Raw genomic sequence first — 10,707 nt, forward strand, 5'->3', positions numbered from 1 at the left:
TAGTTCTTTATCCCAGTTTCTTGGAATCTGCAGAGTGAACTGCAAATGGTCATTCCTGCTCCTGCACAGTATAACATTGTTCTCTCGATCTCTTCACCTACTATCTTTGACATAGGTATTATTTATTGAAATGAAACAGCACTGTTGTAAGCACTTTCCGTGTGTTAACCCTTTGACTCAACACAAAACCCAGTGAAATAGGGGCCAATATTCCCAGTTTACAGATGAGGACACAAAGGCATCAAGAAGGTGACTTTCTCCTTGTGTCAGAGCTAATTACCTTCAAGTTAGGCTGTGAACACAGGTAGTCTCTTTCCAGAGCCTGTGTTCCTACGTGCTCTGCTGTAGTATCTCTTAGATAATGAATACCACAATCGTTATAACAAGGTTTCACCTAAATGTCAGCAAGGTCCTTTTTGCAGTTTCTTGGCATATGGTATGAATCTTCTTTCCAGCTTTATTGAGATATAACTGGTATATAATGTTGGATAAGCTTAAGGTGTGCAGCTTGATGATTTGATAGACACAACATATCGTGAAGTGATTACCATAGTAAGGTTAGTTAACGGATCCATCAGCTCACATGGTTAACATTTTATTTCTTGTGGTTAAAACATTTAAGATCTGCTCCTGGCAAGCTTCAAGTATACAATATGGTATTGTTAACTGTAGTCACCGTGCTGTACATTATTACATCCCTGGAAGTTATTCATCTTGTAACTGGAAGTTCATATCCTTTGATTGACATCTCATTCCCTCTACCTCTCAGCCCCCTCGCACCACCTTTGTACTTTCTGTGTATTTGACTGTTAAAAATTCCACATGTAAGTGAGATCGTACAATATTTGTCTTTCTTGAATGAGTGTTATTTATCCTTTATTCCCCTTCTAATATCCCTATTCTTCCTTTGACTTATTGTTTGCAAGGCAGACATATTTGGGAACCACAAAGTTAAAAATGATAATATTCATCTAGAAATTGTATAAACCAGTCATGTTAGCCAGTGGTTGGCATTTTTCTGTTGCTAGATTGATAAACAGTCCCAAAGACACAATTTTCTTGAAGAGAACACGCAATTTTCTTTTTTAAAAATCTTAAAATTTATTTATCTATGTTTAAATGGGGCTCCATGCCCAGTGTAGAGCCCAATTACAGGGCTTGAACTCACAACTGTGAGATCAAGACCTGAGCTGAGATCAAGAGTCAGATGCTTAACTAACTGAGCACCCAGGCACCTGAAGAATATACAGTTTTCAACAATGCTGCAGTATTTCACTTGATCTGAGGTGAGGCCATCTCTGGACACACACAGCAATGTGAGCACAGAGTCATCAATACGATTTGCTTCAATCTCTGAATTCTGATATAGTCCTGAATTTGGAAAAAAAAAAATGCTGCCTCTAATCTTATCTTTGGGAAGCGAGATGTTTTTTGCAGGTCATGGCCAGACTTTGGTAGTATTGAGTCAAGATTTATTGAAAGTTAAACTGAGAATGCCTTCTGGAGACAGAGACTGTAAGGTCAGGGACTCGATCCTTCCCTACTTCCCTGTTGCTGTTTCACAAGTGCTGGTAATACACACAGATTGCCCAGGGCTGAGATAGAACAGTTTCTATTCGTGGCAGAGCAAGCAGCTTGAGCATCAGCACATTTGCTTTGGTTCTCTTTGCCTGTAAGTCCTGGGGTCAATGTGGCGTGGCTCAGATGAATATTTTCCATGCAATGGGTTTCAGATGCAGCTGAGAATCACAGAGCGTGGGGAACCCACTACTCTTTTTTTTTTTATTTACAAAAGGATTATATTTACTTATTTGAGAGAGAGAGAGAGAGTGGGGGGAGAAGTATGGGGGGGAGAGAATCTCAAGCAGACTTAGCACTGAGTGTGGAGCTGGATATGGCCGCTTGATCCCCTGACCCTGAGATCATTACCTGAGCCAAAATCAAGAGTTGGATGCTTAACCAAGTGAGCCCTTCCCCCTTAAAAAATATTTTATTTATTAACTTACTATTCTTAGAGGAAGCAGCAACCAAGCCTGCTCCTTGTCCTCAGGGAGATATTACCTCATCTCTCAAGGTTAATAGCTGAATAGACCATCCTGCCCCAGAGAAAGATCAGACAATGATGAAAAAACTTTCAGTAAAGGCTGAATGTCTGCAAAGCAACTGTTTGTGGAGACTGGAAAAGCTGAGAGGAAGCTCCTCTGGTAATCTGGGTAAGTGGCAGGTGGCATTATGTGGCGGTGCCACAATTTGTGAAACTGTTGTCTATGATAACTTGGAAGATGGGACACACTGCTAATAAACTTTTGGATTTGGCTAAAGAAATCACCAGGCAGGATGTTGAAGTGTCAGTTTGTTGGTCCTAAATGCATATGATAAGGTATAAGAAGACACAGATGAAGTCAAAATGCAACTATTTAGTTTGCAAGCAAAATTTAGAGAAAATATAAAGGATCTAACATTTGATGGCCTGGAAAATAAACTCTCTTATTTCCCCCAGTGTCCATAGGCAATTAAAGATTCTCAAAATGAAATGAGGACTGGGGCCAAGGTCCAAATTAAGTGTGTGGCTGTAATGTCATACTCTGAAGGCAGTGCCAGATAGACTCTCTCAGTAGACAGCATGTCCCACTACTACCTGACTTAGGACCCCACATAGAAAGAGACTTGTCTCTCAAGGAATTATAAATGTGACTTTTGCTCCATTGAGTAGACCTGTATCAGAATCACAGGAAATCCACAACATTTTAAAGAGAATGTTGCTGGCAGAAACATTGCCAATTTAGTCTAAAGGGGACAGAGATAGTCAAAACTGGCTCCCAACTCTCTATAGGTAGGCATCAGACTGAAAAAGCTACTCAGCTACAAAATGGGCCATTTTTGATGGAAAAGAGAATTCACTTCAGACGGCCAAGCCAAGACAGCAGGGTGTAGAACTAAGAGTCTCTGAGAGAAATGGACTGGATGATTCTATACCCAGGGAGCAGCAATGGACCCTAATCAAGAAATATTCCCTACTTCTTGTGCCTGTATTTCAGAATGGCCATGGAACAATGACTTCGATGCCTCTCCCAATTTCTCCTCCTGATTCAGAGTATCTACTATGGTTATCCTGCTTTACTAATATTTTGGGGCTGTGGCAGGGGGGGCAGAAACTTGCTTTTTAAATTGATGTAGTTATCAGACTGAGAGAAGCTGCACCTAAGGATAAGTACCCAGGGAGCCTCATTTGGATCTGATACAGATGTTGAGATCTTGGTGAGGATGATGCCACAGTTGGATGAGACATGTGGAGTTCCTGGGGTGGGATGAATGTGTTTTGCATAGGGGAGGAAACTAAATAATGCATTCAGGTAGAAGATGATAGTAGCTTGGAAAAACGGGTGTAATATTTTACTGGCCTTCCCATGAAGAAGTGGGGTTTATTATTCTGCTCTTGAATGGAGATTGGCCTCATCATGGACTTTGACTTATGTGATGTAGCAGAAGTGAGGTCATATGGCTTCCTAGCCTAGGGCCTGGAGATATTACAGCTTCAGCTCTTGTCTTTTTGGAATGTTGCCTTATGTGAAAAGCCCAAGTTTGCCTGCTGAAGATTTATGGCTCAGCCAAGACCTAAGTGAGGATGTTTTATCCCATCTGACCCGAGTAGGGCCACTGAATAACTACAGCCACGTGAATGACCCTTGCAAAAAACCTGATTGGCCTAGCCTTTGAAATTACAGGCCTACAGTATCATGAATGATAGCCAGATAGTTGTTTTAAGCCATTGCATTCTGGTGTAGTTTGTTACAGTCCCAAAGTAATTGATATATAAGTTCTTGATGCAAATTCACCATGGGCATAAGATCTTTTCAGAAGAGCCTTGTACTTGATACAACTACTTTGGAATACTGAAGTTGTGTCTACTAAAAGCTGGGCATATATAGCTTATTATTCAGCAGCTCTGCTCCCGGGTATACACAACAGAGATGTGCATATATATTCACCAAAAGACATGTAAAATAAAGTATATTGGCAGCATCTTTGTACTCCCAAACTGGTAACATCCAAGTTTGCATCAATGGATAAATCAGTTGTGATATATTTACACAACAGAACGCTATACAGAAAGAAAATGAAAAAACTAGTTCTATAAACAAACTCACAGATAAATCTCAAACATAATGCTAAGTGAAAAAGCTCAACCCAAAGCACATTGTATGATCAGCAGTTTAGGATATTGGAGACCTCTGTGGTGAAAGAGACAGTACTGGCTGGAAAGTGGCCCATGCAGGGCTTCTGGGGGCCAGGCATGCTGTTTCTTGATATGGGTGGGAATAACAAATATGTGTTCATTTTGTAATGATTCATCGAGCTGTAAACTTATGACTTAGTGCACTTATCTGTGTGTATAATTCAGTAAGAACAGTTTCTTTTGTTTTTTTTGTTTTTTTTTTTTAGTTTCTTTTGTTAAAAAAAAAAGGATCTCAGATTGATAAAGGAATTGGAGAAAGGGAGAAATGATTACTTTTTTATGTAAAACCTAGGACTTCTTGATTCATACATTTCAATGTCTTCAGGGGAGAATCTGGTTTTGTTTTGTCAAATATTCTCTGTGATAGTTATGATCACTCTTTCATGAGTGTTTTCTCTCTATATCTAAATCCTGTGTTTATCTTGAAATGTTTATCAAGTACGATTAACATCCTTTATATAAAATCTGACCTAGAGTAATCAACAGCATTACACATCTTGTAAGGTTACTGACCACAAAGGTGAAGCAAGAATCTTTGGCATTTTTGGGGGGCAAAAGGAGGGAGAACTTGAGCTCCCGAGACGGGGAAAGATCAGGCTGGCCTCTGATTGTTCTATATCCTATGTATATATAAAGTTTATATATGTTATGCATTTCAGGAGAAGAAAACATGTTTTCCATGGATGATGTATAAAATTGTCTTGTGGCCAGTATAGAAGTACTGCGAGGAAGGAGGAAAGAGGAGGTCTAGCAATAGGCTGGGGTCTGATTATGAAACACAGGGCATATGCAAGGTTTTGCACTTTATGCAATAATTAAAAAAAAATCCCTCTGTGTTTTATAAAGAAAATGAGATATCTGTGTTTAAAATGGCACAGTAGGAAAGTTTTCCGCCAGTCTCCTCTCTAAAAATATCTGAAAATAAAAATAAACAGAGAAAAAAACCCTCCATATTTGAATAGATGAGGAGACAGCTGTAATGCTGAAGCACAAGATGTGAGATAGGATGGCCAGATTCAGGGAAGGTAAAATACGGGCTTGGGTGTCAAGAGATGGGGCGCCCGGAGCACAAAGCTCCCAGAATGTTAGCGGGGCAAAACCAACTACGGTTAATTTGGAACAAAGGGAAACACACAGACCCACCATATTTGCCAGAAGCAGCTTACCCATAAAGAGGAGTAGAGCGAGACTCTATTATGAGTAGCACAGAAGCTACCAGTCTGGATTGCCTGCGGAAAAGTAGACACCAAAAAATCCAACCCCAAACAAAAAACAAATGACAACAAAACAAAAAACAAGCAAAACACCTCGCTTGCATGAAATCCTGTGTTAGAGGACCCTAACTGTAAACCAGATACTCTAGAAATTTCATCCCTCTTTTATGAAGTTTCTGTAATTGGTGTAAGAAGAACTGATTATCTAACAATGACCAATATCAAACATCAGTAATTTGTAATTTGCAACCTATAACAAATTGTAACCGTATAATCATAATTATACAGGATCCTGAAAGAAGAGTGAGGAACGAGGGCAAACAACTGGGAGATGAAAACGTACTCATCAGAAAAGTATTACCTCAGAGTAGTTGAAGATTGTGGCCAAACATGAGCACCATTATACAACTAAAAATCACAGCGAATTCATGCTCCATTCGATGGTGTCTATTAAACAAGAGCTCAGAGAAGAAATATACAAAATTCAGGAAAAATATAGCAGGGCAACAGAAGGAGATGAAACAAACTAACAGATTTCAGAGAAGAAGAAGAAAATAAATTTTTACTATTATAGAAATAAAAGCTTCATTAAAGTAGCTCAAAGGAGCATATGGATAACACTGAGAAAAGCAAACAAAATGTAATACAAATGAGCAAACTAATGAAGGCTTAGAAAGAAACTGAGAGCAATGGGAAGACAAAGCATCCTAACATAATGCATAAGTGGTTATGTAAAAAAGAGAATTGAATTCAGGGGACTGGAAAAATATTTATTTATTAAATATTCTATTTATTTATTTGAGAGAGAGAGAAAAAATGAACAGGGGAAGGAGGAGCAGAGGGAGAGGGAGAAGCAGACTCCCTGCTGAGCAGGGAGCCTGCAGTGGGGCTCGATCCCAGGACCCTGGGGATCATGACCTGAGCGGAAGGCAGATGCTTAACCAACTGGGCCACCCAGGTGACTCTGGAAAAATATTTAAAGGTATGTTTAGAAACATTTCCAAGAGTAAAAGAAGATTTGAATATTCAGTTGTCCTAGAAAAGAAACAAATATTCCAGGTATTTATTTAGTAGTAGTAAAAGAAGACTTGACTCTGTGGTTTGAAAAGACCTGTTTATCTAAAATAATTTGACATAGACTAATCAACAGCAATACACACCCTGGTAGGGTTACTGGTCTGCAAAGATGAAGCAAGAATCTTTGGCATGTTTTCGGTGAGGGATGGGAGGACTTACGCCACCTGTAAAGGAGAAAAGATCAGAATGGCCTCTGTTCTACAGAACATTCGGTGTTAGAAGACAATGGAGCTTTGTTCACAAAAGCCCTAGAGAAAGAGTGACTCAAGCATTTTTTTTCTAGTCACAATTTTTAAGTATATAAACAACATACAAATCTTTTGAATAATCAAGAATATAGGAACTCTAGCTTCGGTGAACTTTTCTTGAAGAAACTACTATAGAACAAACTTCATCCCAATGAAACCTCAATGGAAAAATAGCAGTGTGAACGTGAATCCTACTCAGAGGATTAAGACTAATACAGAACTCATGTAATGATTGAAGAGTGAAAAATACGTACTATAAACTCTGACAGTGTAGAAATGATACAACTATCGAAATTTGGGAGGATGAGTAGTAAGAAGGTTGGAGGTAATCTCAGTACTGTAATTGCAACGCTTGATGTTAGAGGTACAAGAAATCAGTGAAATCTAACATGTCAACACATGTAAAATATATTTAAAGAATGTAAGGATAAACAGTAAGAAAAATTTTCAATTAACAAAAATAAGGCAATGGTGGCGATGTGGAAGAAAAAAGAAGTATATTTTATTATTGCTCATAATAGGAGTAACTGACACTGTCTATTAAAATTTCTTTTTGAGATTTTATTTACTTATTTGAGAGAAAGACAGAGAGAGAGAGAGCACGAGCAGGAGGGGGGGCAGAGGGAGAGGGATAAGCAGGCTCCCCGCTGAGCAAGAAGCTCAATGTGGGGCTTGATCCCAGGACCCTGAGATCATGACCTGAGCCAAAGGCAGATGCTTAACTGACTGAGCCACCCAGGCACCCTGATTGACACTGTGTAAAAACAAATGATTGAATAAACTTATGGGATTATAGCTATAAAGAATTCTATAACAACAATTACCTCTAGGAGTAAGAAATGAGTGTTGGGAGATGGCAGAAGGAGACATTTTTTTTTTACTGTACACTCTTTTATATCTTTTGAATTTTGTGCTATATTCATTTCTAGCTAATAAAAAAAGAATAGAAAAATACAAAATAATGAGAAAAGCAAAATTATAGTTATGAATGTGCCCATTAGAACAAAAACATGACATTTTCCAACTATTAAAAAAACACATACTAAAACTAAAGAAATAGCCCATAGTATAAGGGTATTTTTAAAGGCAACGAAAATATTAGTAATATAACAAAATAGGCAGACAGAACCAAGACCACACATACCGTTCATATTCATAAATGTAGGTGAGTTAGCTTCACCTAATAACAACAATAAGAAGACTCTGATTGAATGACTACACAAAACCTGAGTACCTGCATCTGAAGAAAACATACCTAAAACAAAGTGAAGGAGAATATTGGGAATATAACAATGGACAATTGCATCAACCTAACATCAATTGATAAGAGATACACCTGTGTAATAAAAAGCATGAGCTATTTCTATCAAAAGGTAAGAAAACAATATATATGTAAATATTTTAGAGGCATAGCTACCTATTTTACATTTTAGGTTTTTGTTCCAGGTGCATATATTACCCATTGTAAAGAACAAACAAATAACTTACTCTTCTTAAAAACCTTTTAAAAATATTGGGACACCTGGGTGGCTCAGCGGTTGAGCATCTCCCTTTGGCTCAGAGTGTGATCCCAGTATCCTGGATCAGTCCCACATCAGGCTTCCCATGGGGAGCCTGCTTTTCCCTCTACCTGTGTCTCTGCCCCTCTCTCTCTGTGTCTCTCATGAATAAGTAAATAAATCTTAAGAAACAAAAATAAAAATTTTTAAAAATATTTATTTATTTCAGAGACAGGGGGAAAGTGAGAGAGAGAATCTCAATCAGATCCCACGCTGAGTGCAGTGCCTGATGTGGGGCTTGATCCCACAGCCCTGAGATCATGACCTGAGCTGAAACCAAGACCTAGCTGCTTAATCGACTGAGCCACCCTGCAGATAACTTATTTTATTTTATATTTTATATATATATTTTTTGGCTGAGTACAGTATACTTTATTGATGGTACATGACAAGGTAGGGCTCCCCAAGCCCCTCCCCTTCCTCGGGGTCTAGGATGTAAATTGGAGGTCAGGAGATTCTCAGTGTGTTGGGGGATTAAGTTGGGGCAGGGACTCCCCAGCAGCTGAGGACGTCTCTCTTCCTCTTGTTCTTGCTGGGGCTGGTGGTCCAGGAGGCTCTTACTCCTTGGAGGCCATGTGGACCATGAGGTCCACCACCCGGTTGCTGTAGCCAAATTCATTGTCATACCAGGAAATGAGCTTGACAAAGTGGTCATTGAGGGCAATGCCAGCCCCGGCGTCGAAGGTAGAAAAGTGGGTGTCACTGTTGAAGTCACAGGAGACAACCTGGTCCTCAGTGTAGCCCAGGATGCCCTTGAGGGGGCCCTCCGATGCCTGCTTCACTACCTTCTTGATGTCGTCATATTTGGCAGCTTTCTCCAGGCAGCAGGTCAGATCCACAACTGACACATTGGGGGTGGGGACACGGAAGGCCATGCCAGTGAGCTTCCCCTTCAGCTCAGGGATGACCTTGCCCACAGCCTTGGCGGTGCCAGTGGAAGCAGGGATGATGTTCTGGGCAGCCCCTCGGCCGTCATGCCACAGCTTCCCAGAGGGGCCGTCCACGGTCTTCTGGGTGGCAGTGATGGCATGGACGGTGGTCATGAGGTCCTCCACGATGCCGAAGTGGTCATGGATGACTTTGGCTAGAGGAGCCAAGCAGTTGGTGGTGCAGGAGGCATTGCTGACAATCTTGAGGGAATTGTCATACTTCTCATGGTTCACGCCCATCACGAACGTGGGGGCATCAGCAGAAGGAGCGGAGATGATGACCATCTTGGCCCCGCCCTTCAAGTGAGCCCCAGCCTTCTCCATGGTGGTGAAGACCCCAGTGGACTCCACAACATACTCAGCACCAGCATCACCCCGTTTGATGCTGGCGGGATCTCGCTCCTGGAAGATGGAGATGGACTTCCCATTGATGACAAGTTTCCCGTTCTCAGCCTTGTCTGTGCCGTGGAATTTGCCGTGGCCAGAATCATACTGGAACATGTACACCATGTAGTTGAGATCAATGAAGGGGTCATTGATGGCGACAATATCCACTTTGCCAGAGTTAAAAGCGGCCCTGGTGACCGACCAGGCGCCCAACACGGCCAAATCCGTTCACTCCGACCTTCACCATCGTGTCTCGGGGACGCGGCTGGCCCTGCACCAGAAGATGCGGCTGTCTGTCCAACGGGGAGGAGCAGAGAGCCAGATTAGTTATTTTAAAAAGAAGATAATATTGGTAGCAGTAGGGACTATGGATTTGAGAATATATCTGAGACTTGCCATAGGAGGACTAGTTATACCTAGTTAGATGAGCTTAAATTTGAAAAGATTAATCTAGAGAATAGAGGTAGTAGTAAGAATTGGACCTTGTCCTAATATACTGTAAGATATAATTTGATAATATGGTGTTGTCTTATTTTAAACTTTACTTACTTTGTACTTTTGGATTAAGGTAAAGGAGAATTTGATAAAAGTCTAAGAATCACAAGACGCTTTTTCCCCCTGCATTTCCATTATTAGGAAATAAATATTCATGGCAGAAAACTTGAAAAACGTGTAAAAAAAAGTTAAAGATCCCTTTAATTCTAAAACTGTAGGATAGCCAGGGTTACTATTTTGCATATGTCCCACCATTTTGCTCTCCCCTTTACACACACATACATGTTTTTTAGAAGGATCATAGTATATACAATTTTGTGGCTTAAATAAAAACCTTTGTTATATTGTATATATTTCTCAATGTTAGTATAAAATACTCTTCTACAACATGATGACTACATGGTATTAAAATTTTTTACTGTTGGATATTTGGAATTTTTACAATTTTTTTCACTTATAAATAACTTGGAATGAATTAACTTGGTACATGCAAATATACTCACATCTCTGATTATTTCCTTATTATATAGTTCTGAAAATGGAATTGCTGGGAGAAAGGAT

At 40.0% G+C, this 10,707-nt stretch overlaps 1 pseudogene; it reads right to left on the minus strand.

The window, feature by feature from the left end:
* Window positions 1-8,892: 8,892 nt before the first annotated feature.
* On the minus strand, window positions 8,893-9,898 carry LOC121476808 (annotated as a pseudogene).
* Window positions 9,899-10,707: the final 809 nt, after the last annotated feature.

Source organism: Vulpes lagopus, chromosome 16 (assembly GCF_018345385.1).
Source record: "Vulpes lagopus strain Blue_001 chromosome 16, ASM1834538v1, whole genome shotgun sequence".
Lineage (NCBI taxonomy): Eukaryota > Metazoa > Chordata > Mammalia > Carnivora > Canidae > Vulpes > Vulpes lagopus.